Here is an 8,980-nt window from a genome sequence, read left to right on the forward strand (position 1 = left end):
GAAATTGCTAGATCATATGGTAGTACTATTTTTAATTTTTTGAGGAACCTCCATACTGTTTTCCATAGTGGCTGCACCAATTTACATCCCCACCAACAATGCACAAGGGTTCCCTTTTCTCCACATCCGTGGCACTCTTGTCTTTTCGATAATAGCCTTTCTAATAGGGGTGAGGTGATATCTCATTGTGGTTTTGATTTGCATTTCCCTGATGATTAAAAGATGTAGAATGTCTTTTCATGTACCTGTTGACCAACTATATGTCTTTGGGAAACGTCTATTGAGATCTTCTGCCCATTTTGTTTTAGTGGGATTATTTGGTTTTTTTTTTCTTTTGTTTGTTTGTTTTTGCTGTTGAGTTCTTTATATATTTTGGATATTGTTAGCTCCTTATCAGATATAAGTATATGAATTGCAAATATCTTCTCCCATTCAGTAGGTTGCCTTTTCATTTTGCTGATGGTTTACTTTGCTGTGCAGAAGCTTTTTAGTGATGTAGTTCCATATCTGATTTCTATTGCTATAGATTAGTTTTGTCTGTTCTTTAACTTTATATAAATAGAGTCATACAGTGTATACTCTTCTGGGTCTGATTTACACCATTCAACAAAATGTCTGTGCGATTCATCTATGTGGTTATGTGTATCAGTAGTTTATTCTTTTAAGATGCTCTATGCTATCCCATTGTCTAGACACACCACAATTTATCCATTTTCCTCTTGGTGAACATTTGAGTCGTTTCTATTTTTGGCTATTATGAATATTTTTGAACAGGTCTTTTAGTAGACAAATTGACTCATTTCATATAGAATTTCTGGTATAGGGTAGATACATGTTTAACTTTACTATGTGGTGTCTTTAAAAATCAAGTTATCCATGCACCAGTCTCAATTCCCCACAACTGGTGTAAGTGGTCAGATTTAAGAGGGAGAAGAAGCTAACATTATTGGATATGATTACACTTGCTTAAATTTCTATAATGACCTTATTTGAAGTCTTAATGACCTGGATCCTTGGAACAGTAGACATTTGAGTTTGCTAATAGCAGAGCATTAAAATTCTGGTTCTTTCTGTATCCACCCTCCACTGATCCAGTCCTGGGATACAGTTGTATCTGCAAGTTACTTCTATGTGGATCTCTCCAAACTCCCCCAATGCAATAGCAATGAGTCAGGGCTAAGAAGAATTACGACTGAGGACAATGGTCAGAATCAGCAGGGCCCAACAATCCCAGGATTCGTGCTAGAAGGTGGAAGCGATTCTCCTGAGTCCTGATTTGGATGCTGAGTTATGATTCGGGAAATTTATTGCCTTGTGGTCTTTTAACGAGAAGTGATCTATTTTTCAAGGCAGAACTTGCATTACCGGTGACAGGTGCCTGGAGCCAGCTTATTAAAAACTATCGTTTCAACCCCCAAAGCGAAGGTGTCACAGTGTATTGGAACAGAATGCTAATTTCCAGCTTCATATCATAATCTGGAACATGGAGAGAGCGTTATGAGGCATTTTAGTATTCAAGAAGAAGGAAAGCCAGTGCTATTTCTGTAGTTACACCCTGAGCCCAGGGAGCATTAGCATCCAGGTCACCCCCCACCCATCCCAGCAGGTTAACTAGTTCACAGGCTCTCATCTGCTGCCTCAGGCGGTCCCTGGCCTTGCTCTGGCCCAAGACAGAGCTTACCCGGATGCTGCCCAGTTGTGGTGGTATGGAATGAGCACTGGACTTTGAGTCAGTGGGTTGGATTCCAGTTCTAGCTATGGCATGTGTCTTATGTATGTATGGTGCTTCTTATTTTTCCAAGTATCTGTGTACATTCACATCTTTAATCTCAAATGGTTCAGTGAGGTACAGGGAGGGGGAAAGAATCTGCCCATTTTATAGAGAGGGCAAATGAAGTCCCCAGAGGCAGTACCTGGTTGTTGTTTTGGAGGTGAGAAGAGCCTCCACTCATTGGCTTTTGTCTCTAACTCTTTCCTGTGCAGCTTTGAGAGTCGGTCTAAATTTGGATGGGGGAAGAGGGAGCTATTTCATGGAAACCTCAGGGTGGAGCCTGTTTTAATGCTCCCACTGAGTTTCTCTGCCTCCATCCAATCTCCCAGGTGATCTTCCTGGCTGGATTATCCATCAACTTTCGGTGTTATGTAGGCCTGGGTGTGCCCAGGCCAATGAAAAGGGAGATCTAAGGAAATGGTCAGAGTAGTCAGGTCAAGAATTAGCCAAGTACAATTAAACCAAGCACAATTACTTTACAGTCTGGCCTGTCAATAGGTATCTCATATAATATGCTTGGAGTAGGGACATGGGGTTTGGGGAACTGATTACTTAGGCATAATGGTGGCAGGATCACCCCAAGAGGTGGGATTGAAGGGTCATTTTTCAGCTGCATCATAGCAAAATATTCAGTTTTCTGAGTTTAGATTTCTATCTTAACAACCAATATGAATTTTACATAGTTGCCATAGAATATCAGATGTTTCAGAATATATGTAGCTGATTTCATGCACATTCATGGTTTATGTCACTGACAAAAAACTTCCCTAGAAAGTTTTGTCCCTCCAGCAATTTGGGGGGCACACACTATGTCCCTGACACTCCACATGAAGACTCAAGTTTATTTTCCTCAGTCTCCTCTCCCCTTGATGAAAATATTCAGATTAAACAAAATGAACTCGTTTCAAATTTTCCAGTTGTTTTAACATCTCAGTGGGCTGTAGGAAAATGATGTTGTTTTGCTTAATTGAATTTCTCATTTGGTTGTTTGGTGGCATGTGGGCTGAGGCATGGGAAACCTGAAAAATTGGTGTCAGGGACCTTAGTGGACTGTGTGTGTAGGTGACAATTAAAACCAGAGTCGCCTCCTTTCCAGCATGTCCCAAGATGAGGCTTACTTGGCCTTGTAGGCAGAACACTTTCCTGGGCCTCGGGCCTGAAAAATCAGCTGTCTCCTTTCCTAATGCAGATTTCCTGGACAGTAAGCCATGGCTCTAAAATGAAGGAGTCCCCCATTCACGTGCAAAGCAACAAGGGTTCCTCCAGTGGAGCATCTCCTTTAACCCAAGTGTGAGTAACTGGAGATTGATCAGTGTTTCATTTCAGAGATAATTTGGATGATCAATGCAAGCCCTTTCCCAATAAAAACATTTTATTTGTTCCTGAGAAGGTTTCCTTGGAAGCATCTCAACATGCCCCATATACTATTTTTACTCTGAATGTTTCATGGCCCAGAATCATTTTGGTCACTGCTCTTGGGTGAAAGTGTGACTCTGGGCTAAGAAATCTGCCTCCAAGTTGCCAAGGGTTTTCTAGTGGGTGGGCTGAGGTGGGCCATCTCTGCCACCTTGGTTCAGTAAACAGGCTGATGAGGTTTGCCCTGCAGCTTATACCTCAATTCACATCCTCTGTAAAAGCAGGAAACTGGAAAGCTGCAGCAGAATCTGGGGAGAGAGGCAAGTGGGAATGAGGCATTCCCCCCCCCTCCTTGAACCTCCAAAGGGATAACTGAACCAGGTAATTATACACCATCAAGTCCCAATTACCTGCAAAAGAATTTCCTGCACTGGGCTTCTCTGGGCTAATCCTATCGTCCAGACTGTTGATGTCATCACTTCCCCCTCTCAGCCTGACTCGTGTGATTCTCAGCACTGCCATGGTTGATTCCTTCCAACTACAGGGAGCTAGAAGTCTGAGAAACATGTGGACATTATTGATCTTGAGATTCAAGGAACAGGACAGCTTCTCTCAGGCTCTGCCATGATGTTCCAGGGAGACCTAGACTACAGCTGAGCGGTTGTGGAACTCTTCACTCAGCCCTCGGAGCATACCTTGATAACTTGACCTCAGGGTCACAAATCCTAACTCTTTGTACGTTCTGGATAAACGCTGATTGAATGAATAAATCAGTGAGGAGTGGATAAATCAGTACATCCCAAGGGCACCATCGTACAATTATATATCACACAACTGAAACCACTTTCGAAAGTAAAACTGTAAATCAGTTTTGTAATAAAGCAAAAGTTTATTTGACATGTGGTTGCCTTTCATTGATAACTGAGAGATAAGATTTTAATACTATCCTACAGCACTTAATGAAATGCTTATCATACCACTGCTCCCCCCTCTTCTCAATCCTATAAGTCATGTCTTTATCCCAAACTCTTCCGCGTTCTCTTCTCTAAGCCTAAACTCTACATTATGCTCCCCAAGGCCATGTAAGGTTAAATGCCTATGCACATTTGTAGCCTTAACAATTCACACTGCATAGTTCTTAATTGTTTACAGAATTTTCACTAATGTTGCTTCATGTAATCCTTCTCACAATGCTGGGAGGTAATAATTTTTATCCCCATTTTACAGATGAAGAACCTACTAGCTAATAGGGGGTAGAGCCAGGGCTTGAACCCAGGTTGCTGACCATACAGTCTCTGCGCTTCCTAGGCACACATTCCCTCTCCTTCCATATCCTCTTCCACCCGGCCAAGCTTCTAGTTTTCACTTCCTTCCATGTGCCAGAACTTTCCCACCTCTAGATTGTTGACCTTATGGACCTTCCCCAACTGTGTGGATTCAGAATCCTATCAATTTTTCAAGATTCATCTCAGATTCCCCCTCTACCCGGAGTTGTCAGGATGCATTTAATCTCCTCCCTCTTCTGTGCTCTCAACACCCCTGGATTTACTTACAGTGTGGTTTTAAAAAATACAGTGTGGTTCTGCACATATCTCCTCTAATATCCCTCTCCACTGGAAACTCCTGCTACACTTCCTGGCCTGACCTTGCTCTCCTTTGATGTCTGCTGGGGAGGTACTCTACTCTCTACTCTGAGGAAGGAATGGCTATGAATGAGCAACACAAATTTTCCTTAGAGATATCTGACCCACCTGGGTAGACCCAACTGCCAAGGGCAGCATTGTTTCTGGATGTGAACTTAACTTGCTGTGGTACAGCCTGAAGGGGAGTTGGGGGAAGATGTGGGGAGCAGTGAAATGGAAGCAGGAATGAAGAACCAGAGAGGCTGGGGAACGGATACCCTGGGTAAAGTTTTCTATCTCTGCTCCAGGCCTCTAACCAGTTAGACCCAACATCTGGATATAAACTGAGAAAAGGGGGGGAAAAACACCCTAGCTCATAATCTAGACATTTGGTTTGCATGCCACTGAACATCTGGACACTGGAAAATATCTGGTTTGGGACCTATAATTTTAGTTTCCTTTCAAATTTTGGAACCTATGGTCATACTTGATTGCCACAAGACCTTAAACAAATTCATCTTTAACTCTTGCACATCTTTAAAAGATCTCTGTTACACACACAACATCATCATCTAGATAACTCACACTGTTCAAGGCTTCACAGAGGAAAAATACATAGAGTCCAAGAGATCCAGATAACTGAGTGTGGTTAGGGAAGTCTGCAAATACATGACCTCTATTTACATCTGGGAACACAGATGCATCTCTGGAGAACATTATTCGCATCCTCTCCCCAGTCCCACCACTCGAGATATGTATTGGAGCATCCCCTCCTTTGTCCATCAGCAAGTGGCATCCCAGATTGACTGCTGCTGGGCTAGCATGACAGTGATGAAGCCTAAGTTCTTTGATTTTTATAAGCTCTGCTTTATTACCCATTCAATAGCCAGCTGAGGAGCCAGTCCAGGAAACGAGGCTTTCTTTTTTCCAGGAAACTGCTTGTCTTGGCTTTGGAGTAGCTCTTTTCCAGCCATCTCTGAGCTGAAGCAGAACACAATCATTAACTCTTTCTGCCAAAATCTCCAGTTCTGCCACATCAGCATGATTCGTCTCCCTGTCTGGGAGGGGCCAGGCTGGGAAGAGGATGACCCTGTCCAAATGGCCCTGGGAGATCGGAGCCCAGCAAAATGATGCTGAGGAGGTCATATTCTGATGGGCAACATCTATTTATTTTCTTAGAGACCCGCTGAATGGCCCTGTAGAGGTGAGAGTTTGCCTGAGACTGCTCAGTTCCTTCCCTACTTCATCTCCCTCAGAATCCTCAGAACAACCAGTAATTCTTTTCTTCATTTTGCAGATGAGAAGACTGAGGCTCAGAGAAGTGACCTAAACTGCCCAAAGTTATGTAGCTATTTAGTACTAGAGTTGGGGTCTGAATCCAGACTATAATTCCAAGCCTTGTGCTTTGTACTCTAACCCAAGGGCACAGAATCCACTGCAGAGACAAGACCAGACCTTATGAAGAAAGAGTTGACAATGAACGGTGGAAGGATCTTGCAAAAAGAAGCTAGTTAGAATAATCACTGGAGTCTTCCAGAAAGAGGGGCTACGTGAGCCTTGAAGAAAGGGTAGGACATGGATGGAGGAGGAAAGGGAAGGCATTTCAGCCAGTGAACAGCGTGAGCAAAGAAATGTAGGCAGAATTGGGCTTGGATGGTTCAGGGCCCAACAAGCACAGTTGCCTAATTGTTAGTATTCTGATTCTAAATAATAGCCATACATGGGAGGGCTCTAAAACAACCATAAAAGTGCCCCATTAGAAAGAGTTAGCCTTTGGACATTGGCCATACCCAGGAGGCTCCAACACTTGATTAAAACTATACGTCACATAAGAGCTTTTCTGCCCCTTATCCTTCCTCGCTCTTTCTCACTGCAACACCAGTGGAGGCAGATGCAACATAGAGAATGAGGGAAGGAGAGGCGGCTGGATGGCTCAGGTGGTTAGAGCACGAGCTCTTAACAACAAGGTTGCCGGTTCAGTTCCCAAATGGGATGGTGGACTGCTCTCCCTGCAACCAAGATTGAAAACAGCAACTGGACTTGGAGCTGAACTGCACCCTCTACAACTAGATTGAAGCACAGTGGCTTGGAGCTGATGGGCCCTGGAAAAACATACTGTCCCCCAATATTCCCCAATAAAATTTATATTTTTAAAAAGTAAGGAGGGGGAATAGTAAAGAAGCTAAGATACCCTTTTCCACCATGGGTGGTGGGCCCTAAGTTAGGCCTAGGCTTTGGGAGGGAAAAAATTAAATTGGATGAGAATTCAGAGTATTGATGAATATACACCCTTATCTTTTAGTCACTGAAAATGACATAAAAAGCTATGGATCTGCCTGAGATTTCATCCACAAGAAAAATGAGGCCACAGATCAGATCAAAAGAGACAGTCGCGAGAAAGAATAAAATCGTTCTCTGCTTACTCCCTTTTGAGTTTGGCTTGTTTAAAAACAGGAAAGCAAAGATTTCCACTCCTGAGAAGATGGAGGAGCTGCACTTTTCCCCGCACCTCTCACTAAGTACAGCTGAGGACCCTGGACATTATCTGTAAGACAATGGTAAGAAGATTCTGAAGGTTGAGAGAAGGCAGACGGGGTCTGGACCTCTATACTGATGCACGACACGATGGTGAGTTCTCTCAGGTTTCATTTTGTTTCATGTATTCCAGACTTGGAAGACCACCCCAGGGAAGCCAATGGATGAAGACCAAAATAATAATAATGATAATAATAATAATAATAATAATAATAATAATAATAATAATAAAAAGCCCCAACTAAAAGCCTGCTCTCACTAGCCAAAGGACCAGGAAAGGGACAGCTCAAAAAGACAGTAAACTTTTAGAAAATGACCACTCTACTCCCGCCAAACACCACAGGAAACCCAGTGACCCCATCCATGCCTGCAAAGGCCAAGTGAGGAGCCTGGACTTCCACTCTTTCAAGGGTGAGGCTGTAACAAGCCCCCCCCACACACTTGTCTACTGGGCTGGTATCAGAGAAGGCCATGTAGGGATTTGGGATTTTCATTTCTGCAGGCCAGTGACAGTGTCAGTGGAAACCATGGGGGGTGGCTGATCTTCAATCCCACCTGGAATGAGGTGTCCTTTCCTCTCTCCACTGGAATATTGTCAGAGGCCTAGTGGAGAAGCAGGACTTTCACTATTACCCAGTGATAACAAGGAAATGCCCGCTGTGATATCACTGGAGACCATGGGGAGCGGAGGCAGAACTCTCACCCGTGCACAATAGTAATGGGGAATAATCCCTCCACACACACACACGCCCTCACACACAGATACGGATCAAAATCTCTAATGAATATAAATGCATAAATCTTTAATAAAATATTAGCACATAGAATTTGGGTATCAAAGGAGGAAAACCTGGGCTTTTATCTCTACCTGGAAGTAAATAGTGGTGCCCACCCCCATTCCCCTATCAGAGCACTGGCAGTGACAACCAGCGGCAGTGACAACCAGCTAAGACAGAAGGTTATATAAATCCAGAGTCTCATAATATATTTTGAAAATGTTTAGGTGTCAATTAAAAATGAGTCATCATACCAAGAACCAGGAATATCTCAAACTGATCAAAAGAAAAATAAATACCAACACTGAGATGATAGAGATGTTAGAATTATCTGATAAAGATTTTAAAGTAGTCATCATAAAAATGCTTCAGTGAAGAATTAAGAACACACATGAAATGAATGAAAAAATAGAAGTTTAAGCAAAGAAATAGAAAGTCTCAGAAAAGAAATATAAAGAAGAACTAAATGGAATTTTATAACCAAACACACACACACACACACACACACACACACACACACACAACCAAAATAAAAAACTCAGCAAATGGGCTAGATAGTAGAATGCAGGGGACAGAGGAGAAAACCAGTGAACTTAAAGATAGAATAATAAAAATTATCCAATCTGAAAAGCAGAGAGAAAATAGAATTTTTAAAAAAAATGAACAAGAGATTGGTGGGACTAGACAAAAAGATTCATGGCATTGGTTTCCTGGAAGAAAGGTAAAGACGATGGCAGGGCTCAAAAAGCTCAAGATATGTAATAGGCTGAATAATGGCCTCCAAAGATATTAGGTCCTAATCCCTGGAACCTGTAAATATTTGGGAAGAAGGTCTTTGCAGATGTGATTAAGCAAGGATTTTGAGATGAGGTTATCCTGGTAGGCCCTAAGTACAATCACAAGTGTCCTTGTAAGCGAGA

This window comes from Rhinolophus sinicus, chromosome 12 (assembly GCF_057876585.1).
Source record: "Rhinolophus sinicus isolate RSI-liver-muscle chromosome 12, RSI-T2T, whole genome shotgun sequence".
Taxonomy (NCBI): Eukaryota; Metazoa; Chordata; class Mammalia; order Chiroptera; family Rhinolophidae; genus Rhinolophus; species Rhinolophus sinicus.